The sequence below is a fragment of the Pempheris klunzingeri genome, chromosome 19 (assembly GCF_042242105.1).
Source record: "Pempheris klunzingeri isolate RE-2024b chromosome 19, fPemKlu1.hap1, whole genome shotgun sequence".
In the NCBI taxonomy this organism is placed as follows: domain Eukaryota; kingdom Metazoa; phylum Chordata; class Actinopteri; order Acropomatiformes; family Pempheridae; genus Pempheris; species Pempheris klunzingeri.
In genome coordinates this window covers 8,363,430-8,372,500 of record NC_092030.1, presented here as the reverse complement: position 1 = coordinate 8,372,500, position 9,071 = coordinate 8,363,430, and the positions used below count along the sequence as shown (strand labels likewise).

Below are 9,071 nucleotides of genomic sequence, written 5' to 3'. Positions count from 1 at the left end.
ATATCTGACCTAAATAGTCTTGATTCAGTAAAAGCCTCCCAACAGGCACACCACACAGATTAAAGCAAACACTCATGTAAGGATTTGCGGATACCATTTGGCAAACGTCTGTGCAGATAGAGGAAGTGACACTGACACAACAGCTTGCATGGCAAAGACGCTGCAGGAGAAAAGCCTTGCACTTTTATGTTATCTTTTTGTGTTTGTTTTATTACAGCCTCCTTGCTTACATTCCATTCACCCAGCCCCTGCAAACCCCCATCTGGTTCTCCTCTTGCTGGTGCTAAACGAATAACAGTCGGCCATGACGACCCACCACCCCCACCACCTTCTCACCTGTCGCTTCATGCCATTGGCCCACTAGCCAGTATGCCCGCCCATCCTGCTGCAATCCTTGCAATGTGACTGGAGGAGGTCGATGCTCCGCACAACACTGCAACCTGATTGATGGATACCAGTGAGCTAAAGAGAGAGAGGTGGTGGTGGTGGTGGGGGTCAATTTCCAAGGAACAGCGTGACAAGTTTAGCGATTGAACTTTTGCAATGTCATGACAGGAAGATATAGGTTAAAAAATAAGTGTCAGATAACATATTAATCCTGCATCTACTCTGTTGGTGCCGCACTGAGGTAACAAAGAGCTTAAGAAGACAATGCTTTCCTTCAGTCTGGCTGGAGTCAGGACCTCTCAGGGTGTCACGAAATAATTCTAGGGGTGTTGTGAGATGGCTTACAAGCAAGGAGAAATATGTTGTTACTATACAAATTCATCAACATGTTTATTTTTATACTCTGTTTTTTGCCTTTTTTCTGCCTAAATATTTTTGAGCCTCCGCTGATAGCAAATCAAAAACTGCAAAGGGAAAGTTTAGCAGGACTCTTGAACTGTTCTCCTCACTCATGCAGCCTGTGAGACATTCATCACATGCGCACGAAACCAGACTCACGCAATTCTTCATGTTTTTGTTTCAATTGACATAAACATGGCTGATTTAAAGAGAAGATAAATTAGGAGCTACGGTAAAGCTAACCGAGTTATGCTTTTGCATCGAAGATAAAATGAATATAATGAACATTACAGGTTCCTCTTAACACCTTAGAAATGTACCACCGTATTGCAGCTGCAAGAGAAGGAAGTTAGGTCATTAGTGGCAACCCCAACTTAAGATGCTGTTTCAACAAATGTGTCTGAAAAATATCCACTTGATGAGCTCTATGATTTCCCCATCACTCCTTGTTGATGTGGATGATTTAATTTTAGGTTGGACATTGTTAAACCGTGTGTACGGATTTCCAAAATTGTCACCATGAGTTTCCTCATACCATAATTTCCCTGCCAACTTTGTTGGCATCAGTAATTTCCTCTTTAAATCCTCTCTAATTTCTTGATCATGCGCAGATACTACTTTTCACTCCCAGTACTGATCCAAAACTCTGATTCATCGGTATCGGAACAGATATTCGTAGCAAACTAGCAGAGGCCTTTTTTGTTGCATTACTGTGAGAGTACTGCAGCCTGTGGGCTGTACAGATCCAGTTTAAGGTGATATGGTGAAGTGCTTATAGATGTAAATTCTAATGTAATTGTATGGTCTGTGTAAGGAGCAGATAATATAGTCACTTTTGAGGGACTGCATGAAAAACATAGAAGAGCATAAAACCATAATGATGCTGGAACTGTCCCTTAATAGTAAGATGCAGTATGTGTTCTCTTAAGAGATGCCATGTAGAGAAGTAGCACATCGGGTGAGTGTAGGATTAGAGTTTCCTTTTTACCTAAGCCTCAGTGGAGCTTATTATAATGAGAGTCACACCTCCCTGATGACGGCGCACTAACTAGATGTGGAAGAACCTGACTGAGTATTTAAGTTGAATTAAACAATGTTTTATTTAGCGTGGCTGTCGGGTGCTACGGCTCCAGAAAATGTCTTTAAGGTTTGATCCCATCTGTTGTTCCATTCAAGCAGATGAAACTTTACTCTTTTTTTATGGGGAGTACCTTGACTTTGACCTCCTACCCTGTTGCCCCTCTACTGTCTCTGTCCTGTTCTGCTATGATAACGTGCCTTTTACACTGGCTAACTAGAAATACTGGACTTGTGCTTTATGTCAATTTTACTTCACCAAAATGCTGACAGGAAAAATCCTCCCTGAAATCTGAATTAACATCTTCCTGCTGTGATCTGGGCCACCGACAGCTCTCCCTGTGTTTTAATCCAGAAAAAACCTGACTGAGGTGTTGTGTTCTCCAAACTACCGTGCACCGACTCAGAGTTGAGAATACTGCAGGGTTTTCTCCTTCCTCCAGTTCTGCTAATGTGGCAGAAATCCAGCCCAGCGCTTGCTTGATAGCTTGGTAGCTTGTTAGCTGGCTTGCTAAGTGGCCAACTTGATGGCAGCTGACGTTTTTGAGAGTCTGAGCTTGAAGTTATTGTTGTCCAGTGAGCAGCTTGAAGACGTCCGAGGCCTTTATCATGCCACTCTGGAACAAGCTTGTCACTAACACGCAGATCAGCATTTTTATTCAGACATACAACTAGATGTTGGTGCGTAGGATGTGGCTGCCACTGATCACCAACAAGACACAGATTCAGAAACAGTGTGTAGCTTCAGTGGGACTCCCACTAGCACTTTTCCAACTTGAACATGGCAGAATGTTGTAACCACTGGTGACCACCAACAATGCCTGCACGAACTGTTCAGTATTTTCTTTAGCCGGTACACTTTACTGCTTCCACTGTGTAATGCATACAGCAATGCACTTTACAACATACAGGATATTCTCATTCAGCACAACATTGTTAGTTTGTGCTTTCAGTGCTCTTCCAGGGTTTGAAAGGGATGGTTTTGTTTTTGAGGCATATTTTATTCCAGGGCTAGACAAACTCAAGTACTCTGTTGTTTTACATCTCTGCATGCATGAATGAAACGCTGCATCGCTTAGCTCAAACACTGGGTGTCGTCGGGGTAAGGTGGCGGCTTTGAGTATAAAAGAAGTATTTCTGTACGGATGCTAGCTGATCCCACAGAAACTCAGCATTTGAGGTATAGGCTAAGCTAATCTTGCTGTTCCTTCAAACTGCATATCGTTGTTGGGCTATCCCTTAAATGCTACCATCACAAGGATTTATGTAGAAATTGTTTAGGTCACAGCAGGAAGATGTGAATGTCTGTGAAGGGCAGGATTTATCCTTTAAGATTTGTAATTCTCCTCCTTATGTGTGTCAGTTTGACTACTCTGTATTTCTAAGAGTTTTGCTGTGTGTGTTTAATTGAAAAAGCATTGTGCAGATACATATATGAAAGACGCTAGAGCTTTGTCGCAGCTCCTGCTTACTTTTTGGGTTGTTTGGATTTATTTATTAATATTCTTTTTGTATGTATTCCAAACCATCTGTCTCCACTGTTTGTTTGTTTTTTTTTAAATTTGGGAGACATGGCATTACCAGTGGGATAACGCATAATGGCAAGTCTTCCTTCAAAATAAAATATTTTGTAAAAAAAAAAAAAATTGTGAAAAGCTGATGATTGTGAGATAAATTTGGTGAAAGCTGGTCCTGCACATGTGCCCCTGCTCCCCCCGCACACACTGCTCGTCATCAAGCTCTACAGAAGACTGACTACGACGCCTTCGTTTGAATTGGGTGTGCTGGAAAATGTTTGTACGGGGCGGGTTGGTACCAAGTCTGTACAGACATCCGTGGTTCCAGACCATCTGTTCCTCTCTTCACATCCGTCTCCTTTATTCCCTCACCCATTTTCCCCTCCTTTACCTCTCCTCCTGCATCTTTTTTCCTCCCCCCGTCACCCTCCTCTCTCTTTCCCCCCCTTATCTTTTCCAATCTTCAGTCCTCCCCCTTCCTCCCGCCAGTCTTTCCACCTTCTCCCCTTCTCTCCCCATTTTTCCTCCTTTTCCAATCTTTTCCTCATCTTCCAGCAGCGTCCCTCCGCCCCTCCACACCTTCCCATTCATTTCTATCTTGTTCTCTCCCCCTCCATCTTTCCTCCTCCCCCTCCCTCCATCTTTTTTTTCCCAGCAGTCCCCTGCGGTGTTGCAATCACCTCTGCTGCTGTTGATTAAGCTGAGAGAGATTGGTTGTCCACGACCCAATAACCCCTGAGGGCGCCGGGCTGGGCGCCTCCTCCCCTTCTCTCCCCCTCCTCCTAGCCTCCCCCCTGCATCTGAGCCAGCTACAACCTCTCCTTTCATTTTCTTTTTTTCTCCTAACCTTCTTTCCTCCTGACCACCTCCCTGACCTCGTTTTCTCCTTGCACCTCTTCCCTTTCCTCTGTAATTTTTGCCTCTTCTCCTCTTTTTGTCTTCTTCTTACCTCATCTATTCTCATCCTGTTTTCTCCTCCCTCAGATCTCCTATCACCTACTCTCTCACAATCCCCTTGTCTCTTCCTCTACTTTCCTCCCCTGATCTTCTTACATCTCTCCTCCTCATTTTCCCACCATCTTTTTTTTTTTTTACCTCATTCCATTTCTCACATTTCTTCAGACCTCCTCTTGTCCTCTTTTCTTCTCTCTCCCCTCCTGTCTTTCAGCTCTCCCCCTATGACACACCTGTGCATTTGTAGTGCAGCAAAATAATCTCAACTTTTTCCCTGTGCTTTCACCCACTCTGACAGTGAGGCGGGGTCGACAGATACGCCTGCTGTTCTCACTACATGTGCAGCAAACAAGCTACAACAGCTCAAGTCATTTTCATTAAGAGTGCTGCAGCCTGAGAGATGAGGCCAATTCAAAAATACACATTAAAATCCAAAACAAATACACAGCCGTAGTCTTTGGGACTGACACTAGCACAGAGGACAAGGAAGGTGAAGGAAGGAGATACCTGGCAGGAGAAATCAAGTAGTTTACACTAAAGCCAAATGTCAAAAAGAATAAACCTTGTTATGCCACCATTCTACTCCATTTGTCCCCCAGCTTCAAAGTCGAACCCACTCTCTCTTCTGTGTGTTGCAGTGTTTTTCTGTTGCATTTGTTTCCGGGTTTTGTGTGTTTTTGACTTTTGCAGCATGTTTGCGTTGTTGTGTTTATTTTTAGGTTTTCGCTTGTTTCTGAATTGGCCTCGTTTCTGAACCTGCAACACGTTTCTCCCAAAATAATTTGGGCCATTGTTGCGAATTTGGACTTTTTGGCTGGCCGGAAAGGAAAAGTACCAGCAGGGGGTGATAACGGTCACAGCAATAGCCTAACATAGCGACAAATGCTTACGAAGTCCACTGGAAGGTTGGAGCGGATGGACGGATCAAACGCGTAATGACATTTTGAATGTGATTTCTAACCCAAACCATCTATTCTTAAACTTAAACATGCAGATCTGGTGCTTTATTTTGAAGTCGTAACTGGACGTCACATATTTAGTTCTGCTAAGATGACCATAGAATGCAGATGTGTGTTTTTGATGCTTGTTACACACTTGGACGTGACACCAGGTTTGACCTCTCCTATCATACTTCCCCTCTTCTCCTGCTCTTGGTTGCCGCCTCTCTCTCTCTCTCTCTCTCTCTCTCTCTCTCTCTCTCTTTCTCTTCAACATCTAAACTATTCTCCTTTAATTTTGAAACCTCTTCTTTTTCCTCTGTGTGTTGGCCATCAACTCAGAGGGGGAGGGGCTTTTCACGACGAAAGGTGTGTGCTTGGTGTGTGTGTTGTGACTGCAGGCTGCTAGTAATTGAAAAGCCGGCCGCCAGTGCCTGCAACCCCCGTGACCTCCTATTGAGAGAACGACCATTGATTTCTACAGAGAAAGAGAGAGGGAGGGAGGAATAGAGTCAAAGAGAAATTTTAAAAAATGGGAGAATCGAGAGGAAGAACAAAAGAGGGTAGGGCACAGAGAAGGAGGGGTAAATACCTTTCCTTTCCTTGCTAAAGGAAAGGCAATAGAGGTAAATTGGGAAAGGTGAGATGAGAGAGAAGGAAGGATAGAGACAAAGGAGAGAATGGAGGTGATGGACAAGCACAGGAGGGAAAAAAGGAATAAAGTACAAAAAAGTAAAATGAAAAACTGGAGAAGCAGAAACAAGATAAAAGAGAGAAAAGGATGAAAGGAAATAAGTAAACACTTGAAAAGAGAATGTGAGGGAATGAGAGAACAGAAGAAAAAGGGCAAACATGCTAACTCAGCAAAAAAAAAAAAAAAAGAGGGAGATTGGAGAAAAAAAAAATCCTTTTCTGAGGGTTCAGGAGGAAGGAATCAGGTGGTGAGGCACGACTGGGTGCCAAACAAAGACAATTCCAAAAAATCATTTAAGATTCCCTTTTGCTAATATGTCATAAGGGATTTTCAGCTGGATACCAGACCGCATTGTCTGTACCACTTCTCCTTAAGGGTCATTTGCAGGGCTGACACACTGAGACAGACAACCACTCACACCTACGAGCAATTTAGAGTCACCAATTAACCTGCATGTCTTTGGACTTTGGACTGCGTAGGAAGCCGGAGAACCTGGAGAGAACCCTCACATGCATGAGGAGAACAGGAGAACTCCAGATTCCAGCAGCCTCCAAAATAAGCACACAGTTGAATCAACTCTTGTCAACAAAAACTGAACATTATAAGCTTCACAAAGACGGATTTATTGCAGGTCCGCTGTACTGGATTAGCTTGTTTATATCTCTGCACAGTGAGAACACTCACAGCAGTACGAATAATATCTGTTTTCACTGCAGAACTTGATCGTGTTAATGAAAACCAACATTATACAAACGTTTAAAGTGAGTCCCTCTTTAGTTTCCCTCCCTTTATCCTCCTTATCAGGCATGTGACCCACAGGTAACAGACAATATCACCAGATTAACAGCCAGAGAATGGACTGCTGTTTCCCTGGCAACAGAGGGAGGAAGAGGACCAGGAGGACAGGATAGAGTGATTAAAACAGGAGAGGGTGAGCAGGAGTTAAAAGGGGAGAAGTGACGATGTGGATTGATGAGAGGAGATGGATGCTGAGGTGATTACACAGAGGGAAAACAGACAGGGAAGGGGATAGAGTCATAAAAGACAGACAGGAAGACTTGATGGATTGATGGATTGAGTGTTTAAAAAGAAGGGGGGGGGGGGGGGGGGGATGCTGAGAGGAAAGACCGACATGTTTGCAAATGTTGGATCAGATGAAAATTTAAAGTTTGCAGCAGCAAATAGTGACGCAGAGAATAAACCAATACAGTAAGTTTCCCTCTGTTTCTCTCTGGGGTTCCAACCCTGTTCATATACAACTAATTTGTTTTCCCCAATTACGCTGTGGTGAAAAACATAAAAGCAGGCCTACATTTATCAGGCACAGAGTCTCCTCTCCAGAGACCCACGTTTGTATTCGAACTCAGGTTACGCAACAGAAGCGCTACAGTGAAGTTAGCTAGTATTAATAATATTGTACTTTTACTCCCTAATAAAGGACCAGAATCAAAGATCTTAGTTTTGTTCTTAGGTGGAACCCATGGTAGCTCAGAGGACCATGGCAACATGGCAGCTTCCTCCTACCCTCTCTGCTGGACCAACCACTGCTGGATGATGGATGGGACTTTTCCTGGGAATGTCACCACTGACACCCAACTCGTAACACCAAATGCTGTCATCAGTGGGCCACAGGCTCACCAGTCACCACTGCTTTGGTGACTTAACAGACATTTATTTGACTGATAATCTCTAAGCATGTGAACCTGCAATTGTATTTCCCATTAGGGACTTTTAGGAAGAGAAAAAGTAACAGGTGAATAACTTGTACATGGATAAGACCATTGTGATTTCTTTATTGATTTTTTTTCCTTCTTTTATACATAGAGTGGAACAACATTAATTCTTCAAATATCTCCTTCATGTTTGATCATCATTTTATTCCACACCACAAGTTTTCAATCACTTCTTTTTCTGCTCCAACCAAATGTAGAAAATAAAAATGCATCATTTGAGGTTTGATTACTGTATGGCAACAATGAAAGAAAATGGTAAAAAAACAAAAAAAAAAAAAAGACACAATGAAAGAAAGAAAGCTAAAGAAACAGAAAACAGAAAAAAGGATCAGTCACCAGACAGGAATGACATACTGTTGTTTGTAGGTGAGATTTTGGCAGGACAGCGTGTGATTTGACAATTTGGTTGATGTGTGAGAAGGAAAACGACAAGTTATCAGTCTGCATGTTAAGCTCAGGAGTTGCATATGTGTTGATTTAATCAGATTTCAGATGTCCTGAATGATACTGATGATGCTTTACGGTAATCATTTTCATGTACACGTGTACAAATATATCCTCTTACAGGACTTCAGCAACTTTTCATCAGCTAGTATAGTTAGGTTTGCTATATCTCAGCTGCAGTCCAATGAATAATCTAACTCACGCTTACATTTAGACTTAATGCTGCAATAACGTGATTACAGGACGCAAACAAGAACCTTGAAAATGTCTGCTTCCTCTGAGATTGGGTTTTCTGGAAAATCTGCTAAAATTGATCTGGAAATCTTGCATGTAAACTTCATCAAATAAAACTGTGCAATTTGTAAGACCAATAAACTTACATGTTTGAAATACATTCCAATCAGAAAAAACAAGTTGTTTGACGCTGCAGTGCTTATTGGTTAAAGAAGACAAGTAGTAGTGGAAGTGCACTAAAACGTCCTTTGGTTTTCCTTTAACTAACACTGCATGAAGTTTAACACAAACACAAAACACTGATGGATTTACTTTGGCCTTTGGTCAAGCTTGTTGATCTTAAAGTTGAGTTTGATCCTCTTTCAAACACTCATTAAGTGAATTAGCATAGTTAACTGAGTTACTGAGGGTCATCTGTGCTGATAAAAAAATGCTCTTATCTTTTGAGAGGATGCTGAAGTATCTGAAATAATTGTTTTTCATCTGTACTTTCATTTTGTTCTTTGGCTCATTTGTTCTCTCACTCTGTCAGTGTGCAGACTGCTGCATAATATAGTCCAGTTAGAACTGGCTCACCGTAGGGTTCCTCATATTAAGGGTGTAAGGCTTTGTATATTTTCTAATTCAACAGTTGGTGTAAAATGGATTGGTCAAGATGTTTGGTCAAGCGGCAAGAAAACATCAGATATATGAA

The 9,071-nt window shown here is 42.3% G+C and overlaps 1 protein-coding gene across 1 annotated transcript in view; it reads left to right on the top strand.

Moving 5' to 3' along the window:
* Window positions 1-3,509, top strand: part of fech (ferrochelatase) — a 17,211-nt gene extending 13,702 nt beyond the window's left edge. Inside the window, exon 11 of the mRNA XM_070850240.1 lies at window positions 1-3,509. This exon is cut by the window's left edge and continues 730 nt beyond it. The gene's annotated coding sequence lies outside the window, so the exon portion shown is untranslated.
* The last annotated feature ends 5,562 nt before the right edge of the window (window positions 3,510-9,071 follow it).